Genomic DNA, 16,257 nt, shown 5'->3' with positions numbered 1-16,257 from the left:
AATGTAAATGAATTGACCTTGAGCACAACTTGAATGCTGGCTCACGATCCTTTACATAAAGACTCAGTTCATTCAACAGTGTCAGTGGAGTAAATTTACAGTCATGTTGTTTCTAATGCACAAGTCATCAGAGGAAGTTAAAGCATTTTTGCACAGCACTGTTCTTGCCAGTAAGCCGAGGTTACCTTACCTTTATTTTCTATTTGTAGACTGTGCATGACTATTCTGGATACTTATGGTCATCAGACATGCAAATAAAAATTAATTTTATAGAGAATATAGAAAAAAATCTACAAAGAACCTACAAAACCAGTTGCATTTCACTTTGTTGCAGTACACCTTCCTCTTCTGCCACAGTAAATTTTGAAATAGTTGGAATTTATTTATCTTGTTGCCTGCTGTATGTTCCTCTGCAACTGACATAACCCAGAGGCAGAAACTGGTTTGATGTTTTTGAGGATTACACCATCAGAAATTGCAACATTTAGACCAATAGTTTAGAATTCAATTCTCAATCTACTTTGAAAAGCAACTTCCCTCTTCACTGTCCTTTTTATATTTCCACTTAAGATATATTCCAGTCATTGCATTACTGATGCCTGGACTTACAATTATTTGCAGTGCATCCTTGTTTTCCCTCACTTGAGACTAATTCTATCAAGTAAGCTCACTGTGCCTGGTAAATTAATTTCTTCAAATGCAGGCAGGGTTCATTTTCAAACCAGCCACACAATGCTTCAGAGACAGAAAGACAAACATCTTAAAAAATTACCTCTACCATGTCAGAATATGCTTGTCTTGAAGAAAGAGAGATCTTTGGCAGCCTTTGTGGCTCAGCACACTCTGTTTCCACAAAGAACTTTCCACTGTGTAAGCAACAAATATTCTTCAACACAGAGAGAAAAATGTTTAGGAAAAAAAAAAAGTCTAGAAGAAATTTTAAGTATAGATGTTTACAGACAAGTTTGTGTAACATCAAATTACAATAAACAGAAAAATAATGAGATAATTTCAAACATGTCACTTTACATTTAGTATCTGTGGCCTATTGCAAGTGTTCTTGAAATACCCTCTTCTAATTTGCTGGTGGTATGAATTTGGTTTTGGAATAAGGCCATATATCTTTTCTTTATGAAGCAATTTTCTGAGCCTCTGCATTTATTACAGCTGTAATCCTGATAGTTTATACCTGACCTTGATTATCATTTGATATTTACACAATACTAAGTGGAATCTTCTGTGTGAGGCTGCCACAACAACCGTAACTAACATTGCTTAATTCTGCAACAGGATTCTTGCTTATTGTCTCCATCTACCTAGAAATTTGAAACTTACTGGAAAAAGAGAGGCAGATAGGGAGACACAGAGGAGAATTATCAGGGGAGGAAATGCGAAAAGGGACCAGCCAACTGCAATTACTGCACAAATGAAATACAAAGCCTGTCTAGGTAATTCATACCCCTCCTCCCTTTTTTTTTTTTTTTTTTAAGAAAACTGGAGGCTTATGTTTACAGTTCTTATGGTAAATGTAATTTCTTATTTAACAGTCTCCTCTTTCAGTGAATGAAGCGGCAGAAAACTAACCTAAACAATTGTCTTATTTGAGCATCACTGTATTAACTCTCAAGATTCAACACCTTTTTTTTTTTAGAATTCATTATGCAGTCTGTCATAGTTCCCAGTCATCACTTGCCTAGTAATTTCAAAATCTTGTGCAATCCATTCACTTGGTCATAATTACTCTGGATTTACCAAGATTGGAATACAGTCCCTGATGCGTATTGTTAGAAAACAAGAGATTATTTGACCTTGTGAAAATGATGCATAGAAATCAGAAGAAACACAAAACTGCTTGCCTGAAAAATTTAGTTATTTCACATCCCACAAACTATTTTAATTACTACAAAGGGTTATGCAATTAAAAGGTAGCGTAGTGCATCACACTAGGACCACATCTTTGTGACTTTCACAGATCTACCTTCCAGAAATTTCATTTGTTTTCCATATATTCTATTGAAAAACATTATTTATTTAGAGTGTTTCATTCTAGGCCTGATGATAAAAATGTACGGTTTTTAGACAATATATTCCAAAGCAAATTGCAAAAGGAAATATTAAATACACATATTGGAACCATAACACCAGGCTACCTTGATTCTCTGAGTACTTTTCCCTTCTTTGTGAGCTTGACTTTGCAAACTTCACTTTCTTTTAACATAACAAAAACATTTGCACATTCTTACATTCATGTGACTATGTATTTGCACACATATGCCTGCTGAAAATACTATTAAACATTTTAAGGCATATGTGGAAGAACATATTGTTAAAAATCTATGTTCTAAACATGGAAAATGAAGAATCAGCAAGGTGTTCAGTCAGCTGCAGTTACAGAGTGTCTCTGAGAAATTCTTTCCACTTCATGAAGTGTTTTAAAAACATTAGTAGATTGCCCAGTAGAATGCACATTCGCAAAAGCTTTGCTGCCATAAATCCCATTATCTGTCTTCCTTTCAATTACATTTTTGCAGAAACAGCTGAAATACAGCAGACACTGAGGGGTAGAGAACCTAGGCAGGTAGCCGGACTTTATTCTAAACTTGTCTTTTTGCTCTATAGTAAGGATCTTAATTCAGGATCTATGCGCATATAAGAATTTCTAACAGTATGGTGAGTAATAACTACTGTTCATTAAAATCAGCTGAAAAGCAGATATTATTTTGTTCCATTATATATACTATCTTAAAAGCAGCCTTTACTCTTATTAAGAGGAAGGATGTACAAAATTTCCATTATTATCTTTCTCCACCACATCCAAATACATCAACAGATGATACATATGGAATATATATATTCCACAACTGCATACTTGCAACATACATCTAATATTATAAACACTACTACTCTAAGTTACTGGTTGTAAAATAGTTGCAAACTAATTTTTACAATATAAACATTCCAAATACTTGGATCTGTTGTTGCAGAAAGTTTAATTAAGTTTGCCAGAATGAAGTGTATGGCCAAAGGCATGTCATACCAACCTCATACTCATCCTAGGTCAACTGTACTTAATGAGAAAAGAGAAGAGGGCTTATGTACCATCAATATTAACTTGATTTTTTGTATAATTTTTGTTTAACTTGGTCTCACCTCAACAGCTGGGCATTTTCTCATAAAGCATTTGGACTGTTTCTTCAGCCCAAAGGAGTATGTTTAGGAACATGCTTGTCCTGGGTTACAGTGTAAAATGTGCCAAAAGGAAAAAAAAATATTCTATTACCATCTTCAGGAGCTGTTGAGACCAGGTGGGGTGGTGCTCCCTGCCTCCCCCCTCTGGACTATCTCCTGTCAATGGGCACAACAATGCCTTATCGCCTGACCCATCGATAACTCGCTCCTGGACTATCTCCTGTTAATGGCCCATCAAGGAACTGCCTCACGACTCCCCATCCCATTGTGAGATGCTCCGCCCGGGGAGGGGGGGGGAAGGAGCCAAGCAGTCCATGCCAAATAAAAACGGAGATTTTGAACACCCTAGCAGCCTTTCTTCCACTGGATTCCCAGAGGAGCTTTTCCCCCCACTGGAGTTCCAGAGGACAAGAGCTACCTACCTACCACTGGACCTTCGGAGGAAGACCAGACTCTTTTACCTGATCGCTGCTTCCACAGAACTACATCCATCGCTTCAGGAGGACTGCAGCCAGCATCTTATCGGACTGCTACTGCCACCCTAACAGGGTGTCAGGTTGTATTCCTGACTCTGTCAGTGTAAACCAGTGGGTTGTTTGGTTTTTTTCCCTGCCTTGTGTTATATATATATATTAGTAAAGAACTGTTATTCCTATTCCCCATATCTTTGCCTGAAGGCCCGTTAATTTCAAAATTATAATAATTTGGAGGGAAGGGGGTTGCACTTTCCATTTCAAGGGAGGCTCCTGCCTTCCTCCACAGACACCTGTCTTTTCAAACCAAGACAATGCTTTTGTTATATTGTCATTCATTCCTGTTCAGACCTTCAATTTAAACTGAACAATACTAAGATTTTATAGTGGCTAAGACAAAAATGGCTGAAACATAAGCACTGCCTACTGTGGACAAACTGCAGAAGAAACCAATAAAGTCACGACACTTACTTGTAATGGAGTGTATTGCCAAGACCTGTAAAACCATAGGACAATGATACTACTGGCTTGCTATGCAAGAGCTGAGGCCAAAAAGGTATTAGGATAAATTCACAGATGAAGAAATGCAGCAGAAAGAGCTTAAGGTCTAGTTACTGGGGGTTTAGGTTGAAGATAATCAGCAAGCAGCCCAAAAATATTTTTATACTATAAAATCTAAATAAAGATATTCTAACAGAAGATGATGGAGCACCAGGAACATTCCTAATGTATTAAAATCATGTGAGATAATCCCCACAAACCCTAAGTCAGACTGTATGGCTGGCTGTTAGTTCCCTTCTATGCTGAATATTCTAAAGGCACAGTGAATGGATTAAAGTAAGCTTTGCTCTTTGCTAAGTGCTTAGAGCCTGCTTCATCACTGAGCCTTAGGGGATCAATTTTTCTAATGTGGAAATGCAATTCAGATTCCACCTCTCAAGAACAGCACTCTTTTGTAAAATTAAAATTCATGTTTAATAGAAAATTACATTAGTCTTTAATATTCCTACAACTCTGGCTTCAGCTCTTTAACAGAAAGATTTTAGAAAGCAGATCTGTGCTGAAATCTGAGAAGTCTGAAGTACATTAGAGACACTGAACTGGTTGTCCAGTGAGTCAATCAGGGATTATGATTTCATAAAGCTATAAGATTTTTTAAGCACAAACTCTTTCTCAGTGACTTTGTTACACAGATGGAAGAAATTAAGTAACTGCTGACTGGTTAGATTGCAGATGGTTTATTTTTTGCTAAAAACTAAGAAACACATTATGTCAAATAATAAACTTTGCCAAACCTGAAAAAACAAAACAGCTGAAGAAAACAATCCTGGAGCTGAACACACTTCAGATAAATCAACCAGGCATCTTGTAAATCCAGAGCAAGAATGTAAATTTCCAGTGACAGTCAAACTTCAGCTTGAAAACAAAAGCATTATAAGATGATCTGCTGAGCTCTCAAAATTCCCCTGCTACAGACAAAATTCAGAAATATATTAACAATTTACAGCAGTTTTGTCATAACTACTAACATGATCAATTTTCACATTAGAAATATAGAATGGTTTGGGTTGGAACCGTAAAGACTACCTAGTTCCAATGCCCCTGCCAGACGCAGGGACACCTTCCACTAGACCAGGTTGCTCAAAGCCCCATCCCAACCTGGCCTTGGACACTGCCAGGGAGGGGGCAGCCACAGCTTCTCTGGGCAACCTGTTCCACTGTCTCACTACCCTCACAGTAAAGAATTTCTTCCTAATATCTAATCTAAATCTCCCCTCTTTCAGTCTGAAACCGTTACCCCTCATCCTATCACTACACTCCCTGATAGAGAGTCCCTTCCCACCTTTCCTGTAGGCCCCCTTTAAGTCCTGGGAGGCTGCTCTAAGGTCTCCCCGGAGCCTTCTCTTCTCCAGGCTGAGCAACCCCAATTCTCTCAGCCTGTCCTCACAGGGGAGGTGCTCCAGCCCCCTGATCACCTTCATGACCCTCCTCTGGACCCACTCGAGTAGGTCCATGTCTTTCTTACACTGGTGGCCTCAGAGCTGAACGCAGCTCTGCAGGTGGGGTCTCACCAGAGCAGAGCAGAGGGGGAGAGTCCCCTCCCTCGCCCTGCTGGCCACGCTTCTTTTGAGGCAGCCCAGGATGCCATTGGCTTTCTGGGCTGTGAGTGCACCTTGCTGGCTCATATTCAGTCTTTCATCCACCAGCACCCCAAGTCCTTCTCCGCAGGGCTGCTCTCAATCCACTCATCGCCCAGCCTGTATCTGTGCTTGGGATTGCCCCGACCCAGGTGCAGGATCTTGCACTTGGCCTTGTTGAACTTCATGAGGTTGGCCTGGGCCCACCACTCCAGCCTGTCTAAATCCCTCTGGATGGCCTCCCTGCCCTCCAGCGTGTCAACCGCACCACACAGCTTGGTGTCACTGGCAAACTTGCTGAGGGTGCACTCTATCCCACAGTCCATGTCACCAACAAAGATGTTAAACAGGACTGGTCCCAGTACCAATCCTTGAAGAACACCACTTGTCACTGGTCTCCACTCAGATATTTAGCCATTCTCCTTGACTCTTTGAGTGTGACCATCCAGCCAATTCCTGATCCACTGAGTGGTCCATCCATCAAATGCATGTGTCTCCAGTTTAGAGACAAGGATGTTATGCAGTACAGTGTCAAATGCTTTGCACAATTCCAGGTAGATGATGTCGGTTGCTCTTCCCTTATCCACCAACACTGTAACTCCATCATAGAAGGCAAAAATACAAAATGTACCAATAAATAATCTCCTACACTGATAATAATGTTGGTCAAAAACTGGAATTTAATTCTTCAAGACACTGACAAAGTAGTTTTATTCCAAAAGGAAACATGACATTTTCACTCCCCCTAACAGTATGAACTTTGAAAAAAATGGATAAAGTCAAGACAAATTTTACTCTAAAATTCTTCTGATTACTGTATCTGCTTAAGAACCACTTGAGATTTTTAATGGGTCCTTATCAACTGCCATATTCACCACACTGACCATACCTGTTTCAAAAATCTGCTTCAACAGAGAAGCATTTAATGCAAAATAGTCTAAATTACCTAAATAGTCTAAATTACTCTCTTTGTTGTCAGAAGAATGTTAAAGTTAGCAGACATACCTGAGAATGCAGAACTGGCAGCAATATTCTGGTGGTATTTTCAGCTACTGTAAGCATGCAAGGAGAACAAACAAAATATATATGAAACAAAACACTATTTATATGATTAAGAAGTGAAAAAGACCACATATATTATATACAAATATATATGTACACATACCCCAACACATAGATGCTGGTTCAGTGGCTTATTTTTTGCCTTATCATAACCAGACTCAATTTTTACATGTCTTGGGCTTCTTGTGATAGTAGAACAAATATCTTCCACAGTGATAAGAGTTCTATAAGTAAATTCTGCATGTGAAAGATGTATGTTCAAGAAAATATACATCAATTAGAGATCCCTGTGGAGACTGAAACCTAAACAAAGTAAACAGAGCATATACATATGTTTATTTCCTCAAGAAACTTGTGAAGACAGCGCATAGGAAAAGAACTGCATTAAAGACAAACTCCCTGCTGACAGCTCTTGTTTGTGGGAACATACTAGCTAGTTCCTTAATAATGCAGTGGCTCTTCTGGCTGACATATGTTCATATGCATACTCAAAGCTTTATAAACACCAAGATAAAACTAACAAGCACAGTTGTTTACTTGAGATTTAGCTATTACGATATTTTAAGCTTCTATCAAAGTGGAGAATTCAGGTACTTACACTCTGCTCATTTGATTCTTGGCTACACCTTGAAAGCAGCTACTTTGCTTTTCATTCTATGCACTGGGACACTACGAAGCCCGAGAACATCCCCAATCATCATGTAAGAGACACAGAATGCTGTAGGTGAGTACTAATAGCTGATTGCTACACAGTAGCTTTTCCAAATTGTAAACAAGTAAATCAGCTTTACCCATAAACCACCTCTGACACTGCATAACAATTTCTATGGAGTAGTTCAAAACATTTCTAATCTCTTTTTCTTTGATTCTTGCTCATTTCAGTTAATGCTGCCCAAACACTTATTGCCAATATCTGGCCAGAAGGAAGCTTCCTGTGAACTGAATTTGACCCATAAGTTGCCATTACATAACAGTTATACATTAATATATGATACGCAACTCAAACTGTTTAGTATACCGTTGCCAATTTTTTCCCTTATTCTCCTCAAAAGCCTGTCAAATATTTATATATATTGACACTTGCCAATTATTTATGTATATTTTCAAATATTTACATATATGGTCTCTATATTCCCTTTCTGGGTGCCTTATGGCCCAAGGACAGTGAAATGGACACAGCCAACTTCATCTAAAGGTCCCTAGAAACCTCATTCAGCAGTTTGCCCTATGAATTAAGATGCATTACAGGAAATCTCAGAGGAGAGAAATTTTTGCTCTTTATCAACAGAGCTGATGACAGAAAGTGGATGGCATGAATACACATTTCGCTATACTCAATTATGACTGTCCAGCTAACTTGATACTAGAGATCCAGTTAATAACATTATTGCATTCCTATTTACAGAAATACACCTTCTTGTAGCCAGACGTAACTTCAAAGTGAGAAGAGCCACAGTGAGCCTTTCATCACAGTTGTGCCTTTTCATGCTGTCTTTATTCTTACCTAATTTTTAAGAAAATACAGTTTTGCATATTGTCCAAATTGTGTAGCATTTAAACCCATGAATTTTTACCACCTTGCATGAATGCAGTACGTGCTGACAGGTTACAGAAACTTTGTGATGGAGATAATCCTTCCTATGATCTGCTCTCAACAGCTAAAGGCATACTTGACGGGGTTAGCAATCACAGACCACCACTCAGCAAAGAAGTGTGATTCAAATAGAAATCATTTTAAGCATGTCAACACTGATAATTTTCTATTTAGTTGTTATATTTTCCAGCTCAATGAACAGAGACAACATGCCTTCTGCTTAGAGACTTACCTTAACACACAAAGTGGATGTCTCTGTAGCAGTAAATTGAATTACTTTTCTTCATGTTTCTCAATAAACAGAAAATGAACGTGGTCTCCTTTGAGCTTCCATGTTGGCTGAGTTGCCATTAGTATCAGAGCACCATTTGGGAGCTTTGTTTAATTGAAGTAAAAAGTTGGAGTATCAGCATGGTCTCGATGGTTAGGCAAGTAGGTGGGTGAATATAGCAAGGTGTTCTAAACACAGTCATGTGCCTTTGCAATCATCTGTCTCAAGAAAAAGCAGAGCATGTGCTTCTGACAGGCTTCAGATGAACTGGCAGAATCACAGTGTAGGTGCATATTAATGCAACCCTTTCACTAGACAAACCAGAAGCCAAATTTTCTAGCAACTGTATGGGGTGCATACTTTCTGTTACACAGTTATATTCCGAGTTTTTGAACAACTGTGCATAATCTTTAAACCAAAATACTTTTCCAGACAGTTCAAAACTTCCAGGCAAGTGAATACAGGCATGTCATTCACTAGAATTATGATTTGTACTACACTATAGCGCACGTAACTTTTCATTACATTTTCTACTATGTTCTGAATGTTGGGATATTTTTGGGATATACTTGTCAGTCTATTTCAATTTGATTCTTTTCTTTCACTGTTCTGGTAGGTGACAGAGCAGTGTTGAAGGACCTCTTCACTTTTCTGACACAAACTTATTTTGGTTTTCATGCTTCTTGTAATGGGCAAAGCCTAAAACATTTACTTTTTTTTTTCTTTCCTGCTACCTTCCCTTCCATTCCAAAATGTTTTCATTCCCATAGGTAATTTTCACTTCCAAATTTGTTGTCACATCTGGTTGCATCAGCTAAAAATGTTCTTTTCTGTATTTTTCCTACTGATGATTTTGCAACATTGTTATTCAGCCTCAGTGAACATTGTTTATGGTGTATATGATTGCATTTCAAAGCGCAGTATGATGAAAATGGAATTATTATCATTTCCTAGCTCAATTTTAGCATGCCTAGTCAATATTTAGCCTTACTCTTTTGGATACATGAAACACGTAACCATGTTCAGATTCTGGGATATAAATTCTGCTCTGTCATTTGAGCCTGCCATATTTACAACAAGCTAATAATTATTCAGAATGACTAATGTCAGCTATCCAATGCACAAATTGTTTAATAGTATCTCTATTCAACTACTACTTTTATTACTCTTTTTGTGGAAGAAAGGTGTGGACTATGCGAGGAGACCAGCTTATCAAATATGTTCTGCAGTTCACAACAAAGTTGCAGACAAATTTACTGTGTTATTTCAGATATTTATTCATGAGTTCCAGACTGCCTCAGACATTCTCTGGCACACCTACAGCTTGACTTTCAGGAGTTGGACTGAAAGTCCAAAGGTTTAATATTCTTTGGTACTTCATTTTAAAATATTGTTAACCACCATAATTTCCTGACATGCTAAGTTTAAATATGCCAATAAATTTGCTACGAAATTCCTTGCATTAGGTAGCCTGCTTGGTTTTCACCTTTGCAATTAGTATTTTTTCTTAAAAACGGACAGATAAAATTGCTGCTACATGCACAAAAGAAAATGCTTGTATTCAGTACAAATAATAAAGGGAAAAATATAGAGAGAAAATCAGATACATTAAGTGAGGTGGGGAAGATAGAAAGAAAAGGCAAGTTCTCTAACGCCAGGGGACTCAAGAAAATGAAGCTGTGAATGCTCCTTACCCAGAGGTACCGCTGATTCATAGCCTCTGCAGCTCAGAGGCAGAATTGGCTTGCAAAGACCACTTGCCATAGATTAAAGCAACATTTTTGGATGTCATTTGATTTCTCTGAAAAGAGGAACATTTTTAAAGAACTTTTCCACTAAAAGTCCACACTAGTAACTTCCTTTCCAATAGATCACTATTTTCTGACGAATATTGCCAGGATTGTCTGTTCTAGTTCCGTTCTCCATTCCTCATTCATCTCTTTCTTCACAGATAGAATACGCTCCTTCATCCATGAAGAATGGAATAATGTCTACCCTGGTGGTTTATTAACAGAACAGACAACCTAGAAATTAATTGGCAATCTTCTGAGTCAGAAAAAAACCCAAAGGTTTTACCACTCTTGGGTCCAGATGCCTATGTAGCAAAAGTTTTAGGTGATGACCAAATGATAAAGAGCTCTTTGGAAAGTCAAGTGTGAGCTTTCAATTAGTGTCTTGTCTAGTCTACACCATATTATGTGATTGAAATAATGCTGGGAAAGGTACAAATATAAAACCTTTTGGTTGTTATTTGAAATTGGATTTATAATTGCATGAATAGTATTCTCAGTAATACATAAAATGGAATAGCATTAGTCTGTAAGCATGTATTTGAAAGCTAAAGTGATGCAACCCTCTAAGACATACTCCAATGGTGGTTTCTATTCACCATTACAAATCCATGTATAGATTCTCTGGGAATTCAGAGAACTAAGTATTGGGGAAGTACTCCAGTCTTAGTTTTGAGGCTGAAATAGCAGCATGTGCATTTTTGCATGGACAGTCACACCTGCAAGTATTTCTTTTACTGTCTTAATGAAACTTATGCTACAAATATATGTATATATATTTATGAACATGTTTATGTTAAAATAATCACATTTTCCTAATATATGAGTGTGCCAAATACTAAGAGCTTGATAAACTGGCTCTTTTAAAGCAGTGATCACTATTTGCATTAAATTAAATACTCTGTAAATACTAGAAGAAAACCTACTGCTTTTTTCCCAAGTAGTAACACGATGTGTTCCCTAGCACGTTGAATATCCTGAGCAATGACTGTATAAGAATTTTTTTGCTTCTTTGGGAAGCAGTGGATGCAATGTGAACTTGAAGTTGTTTTTACATGACAAGGTACTCAAAAATAGTTTTGAACAAAATACCATTTCCCAGTTCATTAGTTTTTCAAACTTCTCAAAATTGCCCGTATCAAACAAATGTTCCCTTTGAATGTGACCAGTTTTCAGTATTTCAATACGTTGCATAATAAAACAACATTTTCAAATGAAGAGTTGCTCTGAAATGTGAAAACTAAGCAATTCATAATTAAAAACCTGAAGGATTTGGTGGAGGTTTCTTAAATTTTTCTTTTATTTTTTTAAGGACAATTTGTCAAAATCCACAAAGATCTAGATCAGTAAACCTGCCTACTTTACCAGAAATATTTGCCTATTTGCATATATTTAACGGAGTGCAATTCATGAGAAATGCAGAGGAGTCATCCTAAAAATGACTAGCAAAGATTCATAAAACCATTTCATCCTGCCTTATTACTAGGCACCATCCTTTTGTTTCATCTGTTTGTCGAAAACTGGCGCGAACTGAAATATTTCTTTATATAGATGTGCATAAAGATACACTATAATTAGCAAGTCATAGTATGATACTGCAGGATTCATGCAAGTCTTTAAAAGATTATTTTAATGCATACGGAAAAATGTTTATAAAGCATACTAGTTTGCGTTCTCAAATATAATTACAAAGAAAGCCAAAGCAGAGTGGCACATTTTTAATGATTCTTTGGCCTCTCACAACATTTCCCCAGAATGACAGGATGATGGACCTATTACTCCTTTCTTGATCTAACACCCAGCAAGCAGCTGAAAACCTCCCAGGCCGTAAATGTGTGGCATTAGTACCATCAGTGCTGAACTGGACTATTTTAATTTCTGCCTTTGTCAGTCTGCAGTAATGAGCCTGTCTGTTCCATCACCAAAGGAAAACACACTAATCTTTCTGAAGACATCTGTTTGAAGTTCCAGACTTTACACAGAGGACTCACAAATACGAGCAGCCACCCTGCTGATGGCTTTTTTGAATTACTAGAGCTCATATGCCAAAGATTTAGAACCATACTGTACTACATAATCTAGAAAAGTGAACAAAACTCCAATGAAAGCTCTCTTATATAGAAAAGAATTTGCATCATCTTACTCGACTGAAAATAAACCAAGCAGGGTGACATCTGAGTGCATGGTATGGCAAGGAATGAAATCCTGGATGCTACAGCCACTAAATTACTAAAGTTCATCACAGCTATGGTAACTGAAGTCATGAATATGAAACTCCAATGGTACTAAATTCCATAGTACCTTAACAGAAGTACTGGAATGTCATGTAATCACCTAAGGTGTTTATTTTCGTACTTTTGGGGTTTTTTGTGCTGAGCACCGAGGGGTTTTTTTCCTGAATGGCCACACCACCTCAGTAACATCAGTGATGCCTAACGTTTTGGGTTTTTTAATGAATGGAGTTGAGCTTTATCCAACTGTTCACTGCCTCCCTCAGTGCTTACTTGCACAAACCCATCACAGTGAACAGAACTATTCATGACAGTCAGTACCAAATCTGCACCACTAACATTGACCCTGACTGGGTTCACAGTTTACAAAAAAATTTTGTAATTCTTCTGAATAAAAGTGCAATAACATACTCCTTTATAAAGGATATAAATACAAAGAACTATTAATCTTGAAGTGAATATTAAAAGCTCTATGTATGAAATACTGAAGAACCATCAGATTTGGCATTCAAATTTTCTTGTTTTGTGCTGTAGTTATGTACTGAAATATTCAACCTGTTCAGGTAGCTATGACTATGAGTGAAATACCATCTGTATTTCATGATCACCCAGTAAATAACTTCTGGCAGTGCAGTAAAAAGACTCATAAACTGTTTGATTAATTTGATAATGGAATAATGTTCTTCTTTGCAGATCCAGACTTTAAATTTTATTTTCCTGCACAGAATTTTTATAAGGATATATACATGAGACTGATCATATTTCAAACATATTCTGAAGGAAAACTGGGGTGGTGCACTTAAGAAGAAACTTAATTAGAAGCTCAAATTTTAAAGATAAAAATTTAGTCAAATGTATAACAAATTAAACAGTAGAAACAGTGTTTTAACTCTTCACAGAAAAAAAATCATTCAACTCTTCATCTTAGGAATGACTTCCTGATTGATAGATCCCCCTTTGGAAGTGATTTAAGTTGGTGAAATTTTGCACACATTTTAAGACACTGTTGATCTTACAGCGGTATGAGAAAGACACAGAGAAAGACTGCATTAAAGTTGGATGTGTTTGGGGTTTTTTGACAGAACATCTCATTCTTCTAGTCTTCCTAGTGTTACTCTCATACGTATTCATTGACCGAAAACATTTAAAATTTGATAGCATTCCATGTCCCGTTTTCATCACTTTATGGGAATAGCATCTCTAACAGAAAAGCTGGTCTTGTTACAGTTTTTCGTCATAAATTAATGGATCACATGTACAGAAATCAGTTCAGTTACAAACATTTGTGAATTTACTGATGAAGCTAAGCGCAACTATGAGGAAGATATATGATAAACATTTTACAGTCAACTTAAACAGTTAAGCAATTTGACAGTTAAGTATTCTTACATGCCCAAGCTCAGTATAACTCTATTCAGTACCCAAAGTGTTCAAGCAAAATAAGAGAATTATACTCAAATAAATCCAATGCTATCTCATCTTACTGCATAAAAAAATTTAAGCTTAGTTGCGAAATACTACACCTCCTCCATCTCCAGTAAAGGAGTCCAACTGATGGCTGATAAGACCCTAAAGTTCTGTGACTACCCCCCTAGAGATAGCAGGCCATGTATACAAATATATTCACACAATCACACAGGCATATTATACAACTATTCTATTAAATAGAAAATGGAAAATAAAGATTTCAAGTTCTTCCACACATAGGCCATGTCTAGAAGGCAGGAAACTACCTGTAGTAGAGCACAATGCAGAACTTCTTTTATATAAGTTGCTTGCAAAGTTTGCTAAAGATACATCACACTTCCAAAGTGTGTGGAGAGAATATGTAATTGTGTTTCCTATCTTTTTAGTGCTTACTAATATATATTGATTTAGAAAAACAACACTTAGTCCAAAGATTGCTCTCAGAACAATCCAAAATTTTTTTGTCATGTCCAGAATGAGCATTAATGCAATTTAGATCATTTGCTGAATAACTAGCCTGAATACAAAACCTTGTTTCACTTTATTTTTTAGTTTATTTTCACAGTACCTGACTTTCAGTTGTAAACTTAAAACCTGATTTTATGTGCTAAACATAGCAATTGGTTACACTGTTGTATGTCTTACATGAAAACTGAATTAGGAAATAAAAAATTCTTTCTTATTCTCATTCTAATTTTACTGGACCATTCCACCCAAACAAGAGATCATCATTTTGTGATTGCTGTCGTGTTTAGCATTATTCTGAATACTATTTACCAAGAATGAGGGATGAAACACTTGGTCTTCAAGTTATTTGAATTCCAGTAGGATTTTCCTATTTGTCTATCTAATAAAGAATCGCTACACAATCTTGTAGTTATCCTAACAGTGTTAAAAAAATAACTGCATATGGGTAATTACAGAATGTGAAACTGAAACCACAGAGCTTGGCCTTAATGGTTGATTGTTTTGGACTAGATTCTTGTATTCAACAACTGAATATGAGTCAGAAGTTTCTGAACAAGAAAAGGAAATCATAAAAAAACTCAACACAACAGTTCCACAAATTCAGATTTGCTCGAGCCCCGTATCCACATAATAGCTCCTATCAGTTACACAGACACCAATCACTTTTTTTTTCAGACGAACATCATATACTGTAAAGAATGAGACCACCTGATCGGTAGTTTATTGCAAATTATTGTATTATATCTGTGTGAAGCTGAGACAGATCTTAAATTCACTAGGCTAGTATTTAGCCATCCTGTGAGATAATGCATTTACCTTTACCATGCTCCTTACTTCAGTTCAGTGCAATCTTTGTGTACCAGAAAAACAGGTCCTCCACAGACCTAATGCTTCAGCTCAAGGGAGCTCTGACAAATCCTGATGTTTATCTTGTTTTGAAGTATACTGGTTTTATAGCTCAAAGAGGGCCGGTGACTGAAGAGACAGCATTTGCCCGTACCTGTTGCACTCAAACAAGGCTCACAATATTTTTAGGGACTCGTGTTGACAGTAGTGTTTTCACTGTCAATTCTAGACAAATTTAACCTATGCTAAACCTGTCAATTTGGTCTAATCTACTATCCTCACTCTTTGAACTGAATAATAAGTAACTGCATTTTTCACATGTGTTTTTGTTGTTCTTTTAAAAATGTTGTTAGTAGCCATCAGAATCTAAAGCAACTGTTAGTAAAAATGTACAAGCAACTTATGCACACAAATCAGGTGTAAATATTTGTTCACTTAGATTACTAATTTCAAGTACAACTGTGGTAAACAGTCAGGCATAACTGCACTTAGATGATCTTTAATTTATCTCAAGCATATGAATGAGAAATTTGAGAGGTTATATATAGGCAAGTGGAAAGAAATATATTATAGTGCCTGAAAGCCATCATAATTGTGAAACTCCAGAAAGTATGTCTTATGCATCACTATATCCCATTTTCAGTATAACTTATAATACAAAGAGATATTCTGTACCAAACATTCTGCTTTCATTATATGGTTTGTCAGGCTAATGAATTATTAGAATT

Source organism: Leptosomus discolor, chromosome 8, assembly GCF_034619465.1.
Source record: "Leptosomus discolor isolate bLepDis1 chromosome 8, bLepDis1.hap2, whole genome shotgun sequence".
NCBI classification, from domain to species: domain Eukaryota; kingdom Metazoa; phylum Chordata; class Aves; order Leptosomiformes; family Leptosomidae; genus Leptosomus; species Leptosomus discolor.
The sequence above is the reverse complement of the archived record's forward strand: the minus strand, read 5'-3'. Positions refer to the sequence as shown.